This window comes from Amblyomma maculatum, chromosome 2, assembly GCF_055883805.1.
Source record: "Amblyomma maculatum isolate TAMU_Amacu chromosome 2, ASM5588380v1, whole genome shotgun sequence".
In the NCBI taxonomy this organism is placed as follows: domain Eukaryota; kingdom Metazoa; phylum Arthropoda; class Arachnida; order Ixodida; family Ixodidae; genus Amblyomma; species Amblyomma maculatum.
Genome location: NC_139345.1, coordinates 191,211,192 through 191,227,176, shown reverse-complemented (window position 1 = coordinate 191,227,176; position 15,985 = coordinate 191,211,192). Strand labels below are relative to the sequence as shown.

The window sequence follows — 15,985 nt, the reverse complement described above, 5'->3', positions numbered from 1 at the left end:
TTGACGTCAGACGGCAACCGTTGGGTTGTCACTGCCATCGACCATCTGACGCGGTACGCTGAAACCGCCCCTCTTCGCTCCGGTACTGCCTCTGAAGTCGCCGATTTTTTCCTGTGTGCGATCGTTTTGCGTTATAGAGCTCCCCGTATTCTCATTAGTGACCGTGGAAAGACATTTCTTTCTCACCTTCTTGAGGAAGTATTACACGCCGCTAACACCCTCAGTAAAAGTTTTTATAGTTACCACCCTCTAATCAAAGGATGCATCGAGCCTTTTCACCGTAATTTGTCCGACATGATATCCATGTTCATCGCTCCTGATCACAAGAACTGGGACAACGTTTTACCTTTCATCAACTACGCCTACAATTCCGCTGTTCAGCGCACCACTGGGTATAGCCCTTTCTTTTTAGTTTATGGCCTCGAACCATCCACTGTATTCGACACTAATTTCTTCTCTGCTCCCTCCACGTCTGAATGTCTGGGCGAAGAGTTTCCGCTCATATGGCCCACTGTCGCCAACTTGCCCGTTTGAACACGGAAGACGCCCAACAAGAACGCAAAGCCCTGTATGATCAACGCCATCGAACTCCCTCCTTTTACCCCGGTGACGAAGTTCTCCTGTGGACACCAATACGCATTCCTGGCCTATGTGAGAAGTTCCTCCATCGTTACATTGGCCCTTTTACAGTACTCCAACAAACGTCTCCGGTAAACTATCGCGTTATTCCTTCGCAGACCGTCGCAGATCGACGTCGCCGCACCGAAAAGATCGTCCACGTCTCACGCATGAAGCCTTATGCACGTCGTTCCTCAGACCTGTAATCAGCGACCAGGGTGGCCGCTCTCTTACCGGGAGGATTTGTGTGAGCGCATTGCGCAAAATTTCACCTCTTTTATCTGTATAGATTCATCATCATCATCATCGCTCACCGCTGCTTGGAGCGTCACGCGCTGGGTGCCAGCTGGTTCTGAAAGAGAACAGACGTTCATTCAAGTGCTGCCTTACAATAATAATAATAATAATAATAATAATAATAATAATAATAATAATAATAATAATAATAATAATAATAATAATAATAATAATAATAATAATAATATTATTATTATTATTATTATTATTATTATTAATATTATTATTATTATTATTATTATTATTATTATTATTATTATTATTATTATTATTATTATTATTATTATTATTATTATGAATATTATTATTCCCCCCTTCAACCGCGACCGGCGAACATGGCGGTGAGTTTGCCTCGCTACGGGCTCTCCTCCTCGACGCGCTTGAGGGAATCTCTTTTCTGAGCGACGAGGTTGCCCAGCTAAGGGAAGAGAACGAGCGCCTTCGTGGAGAGAATTCGCGGGCTTTCGTACAACAAGCCGAGGTCATTGCCTCTCTACGTGCCGATGTTCGCGGCCTACGCCAGGAGCTTGTGCGGTGCGCTGCTTCGCAGTGTGAGCGTCCTCTCGTCGAGCGTCCTCTCGTTGTCTCCGTGGGCAATCCTACCCGTGAGGAGCAGCCATCTGTGGACTACTCCACCGCTCTTCATCGAGGGATGACTCCTGTCGATATTACCTGCTCATCTTCTGCATCTGCTCCTCCCCGTGCGGTTAACTCACCCAGTGCGATGAAGAAGCACCGAAGTCGAGCCATTACTGGCGCATCGAGCTCATCTGTCCTGAACGTTGCCATTTACCAAAAAAAAGCGTCCGAAGACTATTTTAGTCTCTAAACTCAGTCCCGATACTACATCGGTAGACCTTACCAACCATCTAAAATCAGTGAATATTACCCCCATTTCCTGCCGGCAGCTTAAAACAAGGTACGACTCCTACTCGTCCTTCCACATTGAAGTTGATGAAGAATCCTACAGTAAGCTTGTTGAGCCTTCGATGTGGCCGATGGGTTGCATATATAAGGACTTTCGTGGGAAGCTTTACGACGATATGCTTCATCCCTCTGAACTGACGCAAAATTTCAGTGGCCCCTAATTTGGATATCTATTATCAAAACGCCCGAGGTCTTCGGACTAATGGATCTGAATTTTTTTCTAGCGTCTTGTCCTCTTCTTATACCGCTGTTGTGGTTACCGAAACCTGGCTGTCAAGTGATATTCCTTCCAATGATTTCTTTCCAAATAATTACTCTGTCTTTTGTAGCGACCGCCCTGAAACAGGTCCCAAATCAAGAGGAGGTGGGGTGCTCATTGCTATTGACAGTTTTGTGAAGTGTTTTCGACGTTCCGATCTGGAAACTGTTGAAGAATGTGTGTGGCTTTAGCTCACTTTAAATCGACATGAAAAACATTTACTTGCAGCTTTCTACATTCCTCCGAATCTTCCTCCTCCAGCCTATGATGATGTTCTGCTCTCAATCGAACATGTTATAACCCGTCATAGCAAACACAAACTTCTTATTTTAGGCGATTTTAATACTCCTGGTATCAACTGGAACTCATTTATTTCTTCTCACAACAATCATTACATATTAAGTAAGTGTAACGCTCTACTTGATTTTGTAGCCTTTAACTCTTTACAGCAACACAATTTCACTGAAAACTGCTGTGGCAATATTCTTGACATCTGTCTATCGAATTTTGAAAGTGTTCGAGTCTCGAGTTCAGACATACCGCTTACTCGCTGTGACAAATTTCACCCTCCACTTCTAGTTACTCCTGCTGTCTCTGCCTCACCTTCTGCTAATTCAGATCGGGTGAGGAATTCGCCCCGTTTCGCGTATGCACGTGGCGATTATGTCGGTCTTTTCAATTTCTTCTCTTCCGTCGACTGGTCCCTTTTAAATGACATTAATGATTCAGATGGACAAGTCAGTCGCTTTACAGAAATAGTTCTAGATGGTATGCGTCGGTACATACCTTTGCATACTCCTACGCGTAGGAAGTTCCCTTCCTGGTTTTCAAGGGAACTAATAACGGCGTTAAAACTCTAGGAACGGACCCATCGTAAAGCGAAACGCCCTGGGTTTCGCAATTGGGCAGATGAGTTTCGCCGTGTGCGTTCTCTTTGCAAACGCTTATACAAGCAGGACTATGACTTCTATCTTGAGTCTTTAGAGAGGAGTGCCTCAAATTGTCCTAGTCAGTTCTGGCGTTACGTTCGCAAGCGATCCATTAAATCAGATTGAAGTATCAGCTTAGTTGACTCTCAGGGTTCGGAAATTCGGGATGTTGCCGACAGTTTTGCCCAACATTTTTCCTCCGTTTACAAACATCCACATTGTGATTCCGTTTGCCTCCCATCTGGTGCACTAATTCCATTCTCTTTGACGAGGAGTTGATAACTGAGAGTCTTAAGCGTCTGAGACCATCTTTGTCTCCTGGACCTGATGGCATTCCAGCTGCCATAATAAAAGCCTTCAGTTATATCTTTGTACCAGTACTGACTGCCATATTTAATAACTGTTTAAAAAATGCTGCCTTTCCTCGCGTGTGGAAATGGCACGCGTGTTTCCTGTCTTCAAGTCTGGAAACAAATCTGATGTTTCCAATTATCGTCCGATTTCTCTTCTATGTGCAACCTCTAAGCTTTTCGAATTAGCTTTGCACAGCGTACTTTCCTTCCATCCAAACACATCATAGTACCGAATCAACATGGCTTCATGTCGGCTCGCTCTACTTCTACCAACCTAGTCACGTTTATGACGTATGCCTCTGCAGCAGTCCTTCAGAGGGGTCAGGTTGACACTGTGTACTGTGATATGAGCAACGCTTTCGACGTTGTTACTCACTCACTACTTCTTGAAAAACTTCTACTCTCTGGCGTTGAAGTCTCACTCGTAGCCCTCCTACGCAACTATCTCCTTGATCGCTTCTGCTTTGTCAGTGTCAATGGACAGACTTCTTTCGTTTACCCTGCAACGAGTGGAGTTCCTCAAGGTTCAGTATAGGCCCGCTTCTCTTCTCCGTTTTTATTGATGATGTTTCCTAGACGATAAAGAACTCCTCGTTTCTTCTTTATGCTGATGATATAAAAATATTCAAGGTAATACATTCTTTTCAAGATTGCTTGTTGTTGCAATCGGACATATCTGCTTTTTCTGATTGGTGTGCGAAGGATCGACTTACCCTCAATTCTTCCAAAACTAGGGTTGTGTCCTTTACTCGTAAAACACATAGCTTTCTCTACCATTATTCTGTGAATTCTGTGTTGTTGGACAGGGTTGATGAAATTAATGACCTTGGTGTACTTTTTGACCGCACCCTCAGCTTCTCCTCTCACACTAAACGCATTGCTCAGCGGGCTATGCGCACACTTGGATTCGTTTGCAGACTTTCGAGAGAGTTCCATACTCCACTTTTGTTCCTAAAACTGTACCTGTCCATATGCTTGCCGGTCTTGGAGTATGCGTCGTTTGTTTGAAATGGCACTTGCAAATCGAACTTGGACAAGGTTGACAGAGTACAAAAAAATTTTTACGGATATTTCATTATCGCTTTTCTTGCGCAACTTCCCCCTCTCGCTCCACCAGGAGCGCCCAACTGAATCTTCCTTCTCTTCACTGCCGTCGCATCAGACTTGATATCATATTTCTGTACAAACTCCTTCATGGCCACATTATGTGCCCTCAGTTCTTAGAGTACATCCTACTGCGCGTTCCGCGAAAGAGCATGAGGGAATTCAGACCATTTCAGGTTTCTCCTCTTCATCCCCACTCCCCTCTGGACAGGATGCAGTGGTTATTTAACTCTTTTTGTCCTCACCTTGACATCTTCCAAAACTCGCTCTGTTCATTTACATTGGATGTTCGTAGCGTTGTATTCTAAATAGTACTTTATCACATATAACTCCCACTTTCTAGCCTTAATATTATATTTACTGCACTTTTTGCTTTTTCTCCTGTTCAATGCTGTCTGTATCTTGAACTACTTTTTATCCGTTTCTTACTTATATATAAACTTTAAACTTTATATTCGAATCTTACTGTCCCTTGTTCAATTTTACTTCTTTATTGTATTATTCTGTATTTCTAGCCTGTGTTTTAAGTGCCATGCACTTGTTGCGCCTGGAATGGTTGTTTATTTTATGTATATTTCTATATTACTATAATCAATGTCAGTTATTTGTTGTTATTGTTTTTTTCTCTCTTCTATCTGGTATTCTCAAAAATTCTCTCACTGTGTATATAAGTGATGCTACTCATTGATTGCTTACTTTCCGTGATACTTTTCGTCTCAGTTTCATTTCATGTATTATTTATTTCTTTTTTTGCGTTCTCTCTGTGTGTGTAAACATGTTTATGCTCTTTCATATTTGTTTCTTTTTTTTTATTTGTGCTGCAGCACAAAGCCCACATGGTTGTTCCTGCGCACATTAAATAAAGATTGATTGATTGATTATTATTATTATTATTATTATTATTATTATTATTATTATTATTATTATTATTATTATTATTATTATTATTATTATTATTATTATTACAAGCATCCACATTGTGATTCCATTCGCCTCCCATCTGGTGCACTATCTAATTCCATTCTCTTTGACGAGGAGTTGATAACTGAGAGTCTTAAGCGTCTGAGACCATTTTTGTCTCTTGTGCCTGATGGCATTCCAGCCGCCATAATAAAAGGCTTCAGTTATATCTTTGTACCAGTGCTGACTGCCATACTTAATAACTGTTTAAGAAATGCTGCCTTTCCTCGCGTGTGGAAAATGGCACGCGTGTTTCCTGTCTTCAAGTCTGGAAACAAATCTGATGTTTCCAATTATCGTCCGATTTCTCTTCTATGTGCATCCTCTAAGCTTTTCGAATTAGCTTTGCACAACGTACTTTCCTTCCATCTCAAACATATCATAGTACCGAATCAACATGGCTTCATGTCGGGTCGCTCTACTTCTACCAACCTAGTCACGTTTATGACGTATGCCTCTGCAGCAGTCCTTCAGAGGGGTCAGGTTGACACTGTGTACTGTGATATGAGCAAAGCTTTCGACGTTGTTACTCACTCACGACATCTTGAAAAACTTCTACTCTCTGGCGTTGAAGTCTCTTATTTTTTTCTTTATTTCCGAAGTATACATGAACAACAAATGGTCACACTTAATAAAACACTTCAGCTGCCCTTGAGCTGACGCGTGTGAGGTTAAAATTTCTTCAATTTTACCAGGTCATCCAGAACTTCTGCCCACTGTGGTGGGTCAGGGAGCGCGCAGATACATTCCCGTAGATAAACAGCACTTTCAACAAAATTTTCACGTACACTGCGAATGTTAATATCTTCATGCCTTACTTGCATTCGTGTTTTCCACAAGCGTTGAAGTCACACTCGTAGCCCTTGATCGCTTCTGCTTTGTCAGTGTCAATGGACAGACTTCTTTCGTTTACCCTGCAACGAGTGGAGTTCCTCAAGGTTCAGTACTAGGCCCGCTTCTCTTCTCCGTTTTTATTAATGATGTTTCCTCGGCGATAAAGAACTCCTCGTTTCTTCTTTATGCTGATGATATAAAAATATTCAAGGTAATATATTCTTTTCAAGATTGCGTGTTGTTGCAATCGGACATATCTGCTTTTTCTGATTGGTGTGCGAAGAATCGACTTACCCGCAATTCTTCCAAAACTAGGGTTGTGTCATTTACTCGTAAAACACATAGCTTTCTCTACCATTATTCTGTGAATTCTGTGCTGTTGGACAGGGTTGATGAAATTAATGACCTTGGTGTACTTTTTGACCGCACCCTCAGCTTCTCCTCTCACACTAAACGCATTGCTCCGCGGGCTATGCGCACACTCGGATTCGTTTGCAGACTTTCGAGAGAGTTCCATACTCCACTTCCGTTCCTAAAAGTGTACCTGTCCATATGCTTGCCGCTCTTAGAGTATGCGTCGGTTGTTTAGAATGGCACTTGCAAATCGAACTTAGACAAGGTTGACAGAGTACAAAAAAAAACTTTTTACGGATATTTGATTATCGATTTCCTTGCACAACTTCCCCCTCTCGCTCCACCAGGAGCGTCCAACTGAATCTTCCTTCTCTTCACTGCCGTCGTATCAGACTTGATATCATATTTCTGTACAAACTCCTTCATGGCCACATTATGTGCCCTAAGCTCTTAGAGTACATCCTACTGCGCGTTCCGCGAAAGAGCATGAGGGAATTCAGACCATTTCAGGTTTCTCCTCTTCATTCCCACTCCCCTCTGGACAGGATGCAGTGGTTATTTAACTCTTTTTGTCCTCACCTTGAATCTTCCAAAACTCGCTCTGTTCATTTACTTTGGATGTTCGCAGCGTTGTATTCTAAATTGTACTTTATCACATATAACTCCCACTTTCTAGCTTTAATATTTTATTTACTTCACTTTTTGCTTTTTCTCCTGTTCAATGGTGTCTGTATCTTGAACTACTTTTTATCCGTTTCTTACTTATATTTCAACTTTAAACTTTATATTCGAATCTTACTGTCCCTTGTTCAATTCTACTTCTTTATTGTATTATTCTGTATTTCTAGCCTGTGTTTTAAGCACCATGCACTTGTTGCGCCTGGAATGGTTGTTTATTTTATGTATAATTCTATATTACTATAATCAATGTCAGTTATTTGTTGTGGTTGTTTTTTTTTCACTTCTATCTACCGTCATTTTTTTTTTCTCTTTCCTGATGGGCTCAAAAATTCTCTCACTATGTATATAAGTGATGCTACTCATTGATTGCTTACTTTCCGTGATACTTTTCGTCTCAGTTTCATTTCATGTATTATTTATTTCTTCTTTTGGGTTCTCTGTGTGTGTGTAAACATGTTTGTGCATTTTCATTTTTGTTTCTTTTTGTAATATTATAATTTGTGCTGCGGCACGAAGACCACATGGTTGTTCCTGCGCACATTAAATAAAGATTGATTGATTGATTGATTGATTGATCGGGAGCTTCCAGACGTGCAAGCTGGGTTTCGCAAGGGCAGGGGAACTAGAGACCAAATTGCCAACCTTCGCTAGAGCATGGAAAAACCAAGAGAGTACCAGAAACCCATCTACTTCTGCTTTATTGATTATGCGAAAGCGTTTGACTGCGTAGATCACAATAGATTGCGGCAAGCTCTCCAAGAGATGGGAATTCCAATTCACCTCATCTGTCTCCTCAGTAACCTGTAAGAAGGGCAAGAGGCCACAGTCAGAACTGGGCATGGTCTTACTGATTGGTTTCCGATCGAGAAAGGAGTGAGACAAGGCTGCATACTGTCGCCCTGCCTATTTAACCTATATGCAGAGTGCATCATGAGGAAGGCCGGTCTGGACGAGTCTTCAGCTGGAGTGAAGATTGCTGGAAAACGTATCAACGACCTTAGGTATGCGGATGATACCACTTTAATGGCAGAAAGTGAAGTGGAACTCAAGAGACTTCTGATGCGCGTACAATAAGAGAGGGAGAAGTTTGGGCTTAAGCTGAACATTAAAAAGACAAAGATCATGGCGTCTCGCCCTATCAAGTCCTGGAGCATCAATGGACAAGAAGTGGAAGCTGTGACAGATTTTCTCTTCTTGGGCTCCAAGACTACCTCGGAAGGAGACTGCAGCCATGAAATTAGGAGACGCCTGCTTCTGGGAAAGAGAGCAATGGTTAGCCTTGACCGCCTAGTAAAGAGCAGAGACATAAGTCTGCCAACCAAGATCCGTATAACTCGTGCTATGGTCTTTCCAGTTGTGATGTATGGATGCGAGAGTTGTACTGTGAAAAAGGCTGACCGCCGAAGAATTGACGCGTTTGAACTGTGGTGCTGGCGAAGACTCTTGAGGATGCGACGTATTTTGCAACGCTGGAAGATAGGCCGGGCCAAAAGAATCGTTTTTTCACGCGGTCGTAGGTTTTGTGAACACCAAGGTGACCTGCAGTAGCGCCATCGTGGACAGCCGCCAGTATACGTGGGCGAAGCACACGCGGCACAACTGGGAGCCAGCGAGCTCCACTAAAGCAGTACAGGAAGCGGAGAGAGTTGAGAGTTCCTTGGACTGCCAGAAGATCAAATCAGTCGATATTGTCGACCATAAACCCTGACTGCTCATTGGAGGGTCAAATTCTAAAGTTAAAGCTCAGCTACATTGCTCATCTGATGAGAAGAGAGGCGTCGCTGGAGAAAGATTTGATGTTGGGAAAGGTTGAGGGTCGCCGGAGAAGGGGTAGGCAGCGAACGCGATGGTTAGATGGCATCCTCGAGGCGCTGCAGATGAATGAAGTTATGTGATGTTAGGAAGATAGTGAGAGACCGGAAAGCGTGGCGTGACATGGTCTATAGGGTCACGAAGAGTCGGACACGACTGAACGACTAAACTGAACATGGATATGCCGGTGACGCCATGCTGCATGAATATTATTGTATATATGTGAGTGCGTGTGTATATATATTCATCATATGTATACATATATTTAATATATGCGTTGTGTTCAATAAACTTCTATTTGTGTGAGGCGGCATCTTTTGAACTGACAGAATTTTGAACTTATCTGCCCGATGTGCTTATGTGCGCCCTGCCTCGCTTCACATACCAAGTGCAAACTTTCATGCATTATGTAACTGATCCCTAATACATACGCAAATAAATGTTTCCTCAATACACCATTTTGAGCTATTAAGAGACAAGCCGTTTACGTGTAAAGCTGGCCTGCTTAAACGCCTTTGTTTTTGTGCGCTTCCATCAAGTGCTCTCTGACATTGTTTGCGCTTTTATGGCTGGCCCCTGCTGTGTGCACTGGGCCACTAGCAAGAATAAAGCCCCAGGCAAAGATCCGATTACCAAAGCGATTATTAGAAACCTAAATGACAAGCAAATCCAGATACTAACGGATTTTATTAACCAACACTGGGACCAAGGTACAGTTCCAGAGGAATTGAGACACGCGGAGATCCTAATGATCCCCAAACCAGGCAAACCACCTAGTCTGTATAATCTCCGACCGATTTCGCTGACCTGTTGTGTGGGGAAGCTTTATGCAAAAGTTATTAAGACAAGACTGAGTAACTATCTGGAAGACAATGACCTGCTTCCGGACACGATGTTCGTCTTCAGGCTCAGGCTCTCTACACAGGACGTCCTACTGCAGCTAAAGGAGACTGTCATAACAGAATAACGGCAAGAAATGAGACCATCATACTGTCTATAGGTCTGAAGGGCGCATTTGACAACATTAGCGACGAAGCGATACTCAGGGAACTCTCGACAACAAATTGTGGACGAAAGACCTTCGAGTATGTCAAGGCGTTCCTAACGGTCAGGAAAGCCATCATTGGGATTAATAACATACAGTCATAAACGAGAAATTCCCAACAAGGGCACACCACAAGAATCAGTTATATCTCCACTACTGTTTCACATTGCCATGATAGGAACAGCCAGAAGACTCAGGAACATACAACACAAAGAACGTGCAAACTACGCAGACGATGTAACAGTATGGACCCAGAAGGAGTCCACCGGGGAATAAAGAACTATTACAACTCGCTGCGAAAGAACTTGAGGATTTCGCTCGTTCTAGCGAAATGCAGTGCTCACCGGAGAAATCACAATACATAATATTACACTCTAGCAGGTACAAACCACCGGACATAGACATAATCATGAACGGGCACCCAATTCGTTAGAGGGATAAAGTGAGAGTAGTAGGGCAGTCGTTACAAGAAGGAGACAAGCGTGATCACACGATAAAAATATGTTACCACTGTGACCAATTAAATCTCTAGAATGATGAGCAGGATAACAAACAAAATAAGGGGGATCAAGGCATAAGACGCAATACGGATAGTGACAACCCTCGTCATCCCACGCCACCCCTACAGTCTCCCATATCTTAAAACAACCAAGACGGAAAGGAACAAAATGAACGTGCTAATTAGAAAGGAATACAAACTGGATCTGAGATTGCCACCATATGCCTCTAACAGCAAGTTTGACCATCTGGGCATGCGCATGTACCTTCGAAGAACATAGAAGCTATGCTCGACTCCCAGATCAGAAGACAAACAAAGACGGGCCGCGCTCTCCTTACGAAACTCGGATATACCCTTAAGACGACAATAGCGCAGAAACCACAAATATCGCACCAGACATCAGGGACACCTTCCAGACCACTGCCCAGAAATGTAGACCCTGTCAATCACAACTGCAGAAGGAACGCCAGAGCCAAAACCATTGACAAACACCTGAACACAAAACATTTTCTGATGTACGTCCACGCAGCCAGGTACAAAGGCAAAGAGGCGACTGCAGCCGCCGTCACTGACTCACGAGGCAAGCTCATATACGGAACAAGTATACGAACCAAATGTATCCGCACAGTGGAAGAGGTGGCAGTAGCCATTGCAATCTCAGAAGTAAATCGAGGACAACACAGTAACTGAATAGTCTCGGAATCGCAAGCCGCCAGTCGAGTCTTCCAAAACAACAGCATTCATCGCATAGCAAACAGGTTCCTAGCCGGCCAGCCAGGAGGAACAGACGCAAGTTGCAACACACGATTGTTTAGGTCCCCGACGCTGGGGTGGAGGGTAATATTAGTGTAGATGCCGTTGTCCGAGGTTTCACTAGCCGGGCGGCAGAGAGAACGGTAGAGCCTTTCACAACACCAGGAACGTACGGGGAAACAATACGAGCGTGTATGAAGAGGCGTAGAAAGTACGCACTTCCACATGACACGCTACGCTGAGAACAAGCCACTAAACTTGGGCGCCTGCAAACAAACACATATCCAAACAGAGCCCTGCACCATAAGATATGGCCAGCCCAATACAAAAGCGAACGTGTCTGCTGCGGTGACACTGCTACACTATACCACACAACATGGGGATGTAGGGCAAGCCCCATAATGCCTAAAATAGATAGTCCTAGTCCTGAGCAGTGGGAGGACCTTCTAGCCGACTCGGAAGCACAGCATCAGCTTATGCTGTTGCAGCGGGCCAGAGCCGCTGCTGACGCCAACGAACTCCTGGGCAGAGGACTGCCGGCTACTGCTCTTTCCTAACCCCATACCCCTAACCCCAATTTTTCCCAATAAAGTTTATCAATCAAACAACACGCATAGCAGTATGATTCGGTATTCGTCCTACAGTTAGCGGCGCAGCTAAAGTGTTCGTCTAGATTCTTGAACGATAGCTTATGCAGCTCATTTGATCGAAAAAGTGTCGGTTCCGTAGTAGTAGTTATAGTGAAGTAGATTAGAAGGTAGGTCCGTGTCGGCAGAGCGCATGAAGCATAGGGCGCCGAAATATCGGGTCTTTGCGTGGCGGCTCTGCGGCGCCTTTTACTTAGCGCTGACACACCCACTCGGCCACGCCGCTACGGCTCGATCGGCCTGATTATTGGAGACCGCGCTCTGCCTTGGAGTAAATGCGTTGTTGAGGTTCTCTGATCAAGAGAATAAGGAATGTGTTCAGTAAAGTGTGGATTATCTGATGAAATGATGCCCAATCGGGTGCCCACGGCTCCTTTGTTGTAGCCGCGTGGTTACGGGAGATTCAGAGCACGCCAAGCACGCACACATTTTTCACGCCACCGCATCACCTGTGGTCTCTCGAACGCCGCGCATACAAACGACGCTCTGACAACGCCAGCATCCTCAGTAGTGTGGACAACTGCCGTACTGTGAATATTTTCCCGTAACAATATAACAAGTCAGAATTGGGCACCGTCATCGTCATCGACGTCGAAAAGGAGTATAATATGAGTCATGCTGCCATTCTGGACAAATTGCCATGCTCCATTTACCACTTAGAGTACGCAATTTTGTAAAATCTTTCCTTGAAAGCAGTCAATTTGCAATACACCTCAGTGGCGATGACATCGGATCAATCGTCCCTCATCGCGGTGTACCTCAGGGATCAGTGTTCTGACCAACATTATTTAATATTGCATTTACCTTACCTTCATGGCAGGTACAGGATGTTCCTGATGTTAAATTCTTATTATGTGCTGATGATATCATGGTGTGGAGCACAGATAACTACCTACTAACTCAATCCGCTGCCCTGCAATCAGCTTTAGATATTGCGTTCACATATGCTTGTTACATTAGGCTTGAACTTTCTGCCAGTAAAACTACGTCCATCTCAGTCGCCAACTGCTAAGGACGCGCTAAACCAGCTGCAACACGAATTCGTCTACATCTGTCTGGAACCCCACTTCAGTAAAGTACAAAAGTAAAATAATAACGAGTCGTGAGTTAGGAACTAGAACTGCATGGCTGCCTCGCGCTAATAGAACAGGCGATCCAGACTCTGGGTCTGATCAGACGCATTGCTCTAAATACGGGTGGCATCCGCTTAAATGTTGCACGACAGTTTGGGCAGGCAGTTGTGAAACTGCGCCTTGTTTATCAAACCAAATTTCAATATTTGACAAAGACACAGTACGATCACCTTAACACTATAAATCGAGACAAAATGAGGGTCATCACCTGCCTTCCTCGCACGACCCCAATCGTGGCTCTCGAAGAAAACGCACAGCTGAACACAACAGATGAACTGGTGCAGCAATGGCATGAAACTCGTATGCTTAATACCAACCTCTCCCACGCCACGCACGCTATTAGGGCATATGCTTCTTCGCATTTAATTCCACTGCCGCCACTGCCAGTTCTTCCTCCTAGGCATTTTGTACAGCTAAATCATAAAAAGCTAACGGATTTGCGACAACCGAGAACACAGGAATAGGCGTCGTCAATTCGCGGCCAAATTATGGAACGAGACGCCCGCTTGCCACAAAAATTCCATCATAATTTACATCGAAGTAACCATCTAGGCCTTCGAAGTGACAAATGCACTTCACCTCCCTTGATAGTCTGCACTGAATTGTACCTCATGTTGTAACATGAGATGTTTAGCTCTGAGTAAAGACATGGCACACAAAAGATCGACTAGTCTTCTTTTCCCTCTTGTGTAACATGGGACGGTTATGGCAGAATCAGCCTGCCAGGAGCCTGGCAATCGAGTTACCCCTATAGGCCACTAAGGCACGTTCATAGGGCTAGGGTAAAGCGAGGCTTTATATGTGGGCTGGCAGGAGCTGCCAACTTGGGCCTCTCGTTTCACATGGGACGGTTATGTCAGAATCAGCCTGCTAGGACCCTGGTATTCACTTTACCCCTATAGGCCCCTAAGGCACCTTCATAGGGCTTGGGTCAAGCCTTATTCAGCTCGACTACAGCTCAAGGTCAAATGTGGCCCTTCCCGGGACTACGTAAAGGGCTGAAACCTGGCGCAGTATTGCTAACGCAATAAAACAAGAAATGCGGTCATCGTTAAAGAATTAGCAATTGCGCTAGGCAACGTCGGCACAAAAGCTATTATAATTTATAATTATAGTTATTATAATTTTGCTGATTAGAAGTAGCAGCAAAACACCCATTTAAGGACATCTTCGATTTCGGCAACTGTCCTCTTTGCCAAACTTCCGTTGTGATACACCGCAATAACGCCGGAAATGCTAGCACTGTCCACCGCCAGCCGTACCGTGTATCTCTTTCTGAGCGTCAAACCATCCAGACAGAAGTCGACAAGATGCTAGCGAACAACAATTTAGAGCCCTCCAGCAGTCCGTGGGCATCACCTGTCATCTTAGTGAAAACAAAAGGCGGCAGTTAGATATTCTGTGTTGATTACAGCCACGTGGATGCGATCATCAAGAAAGACGTTTACCCTCTGCCCCGAGTAGAGGACGCACTGGACTGCCTGCATGGAGCCAGCTATTTCTCATCAATTGATTTGCGTCCAGGATACTGGTAAACAGCGGTAGACGAACATGATCTGAAAAAAAACACCTTTGTTACCCCTGATAATCATCATCATCAACATCAGCCTGACTATACCCACTGCAGGGCGAACGCCTCTTCCATATTTCTCCACTTAACCCGGTTCTGTGCTAGCTGCATCCACTTGACCCCTGTGAACTTCTTAACCTCATCCGCCCACTAACTTTCTGCCGCCCCCTGCTACGCTTTCCTTCCCTTGGAATCCAGTTTGTTACCCTAAGCGACCATCGGTTATCCTCTCTTCGCACTACATGTCCTGCCCATGTCCATTTCTTCTTAATTTCCACTAGAATGTCGGTAACGAGTTATTTCTCTGACCCACTCTGCACGCTTCCTATCTCTTAATGTTACCCCTACCATTTTTCGCTCCACAGCCCTCTGGGCTATCCTCAACTTAAGTTATGCCTTTTGGGCTGTTCAACGCTCCCACGGCCTGCGAGCGATGATGGACTCTCCCCTGCGTGGCTTTAAATGGACCACATGCTTGTGCTACCTCAATGACGTTGTGGTATTCTCTCCGGCATTCGAACCCTATTTTGGTCCTCTTTCTACGATCCTTTCTGTCTTCCGCAATGCTGGTATCTATTTGAATTCAAAGACGTGCAGCTTCAGCCAAACCCAGATAAAGGTTCTTGAACATTTGGATCACGCCATATAAGTCAAGCCGGACCCTTGTAAAGTCGTTGCCGTCCTTGACATCCCAACTCTGCGTTCCACAACTGATGTGCGCAGTTCCCTTGGCTTGTGTTCCTATTTCCGGCGGGTTATCCAGAACTTCGCCAACGTTGCCTGTCCGCTCATCGCCCTCCTCAAGAAGAAAGCGCCTTTCAAGCCGTGATTTTGGCCCTCACCGCTCCACCTGTCCTGGCCCATTTCAACCCTTCGGCACCTACGAAACTTTGAACCGACGCAGCGACACTGGCATTTGCGCTATTCTATGGCGTCTCCCACCTGCTATCTAGATTCGATCACAGGTATTCAATTACCGAACGGGAATGCCTCGCACTTGTTAGGGCATTGACTAAATCCGGCCTTTATTTGTTTGGGAGGCATTTTTGCGTAGTGATAGACCACCATTCCTTGCGTTGGTTGTTGTCACTTAAGGCGCTCAGGTTGTTGGGCCTTGTGCTCGCAGGAATATACATTTCATATTGTCTCCGAGTCAGGCCGATTGCATCAAGACGCTGACTGTTTGTCCCGCCATCCCGTCGATCCTCTT

The 15,985-nt window shown here is 44.6% G+C and overlaps 1 pseudogene; it reads left to right on the top strand.

Annotated features, from left to right (window-relative positions):
* LOC146200775 (uncharacterized) overlaps positions 1-15,604 on the top strand; it is an 87,513-nt pseudogene extending 71,909 nt beyond the window's left edge.
* Positions 15,605-15,985: the final 381 nt, after the last annotated feature.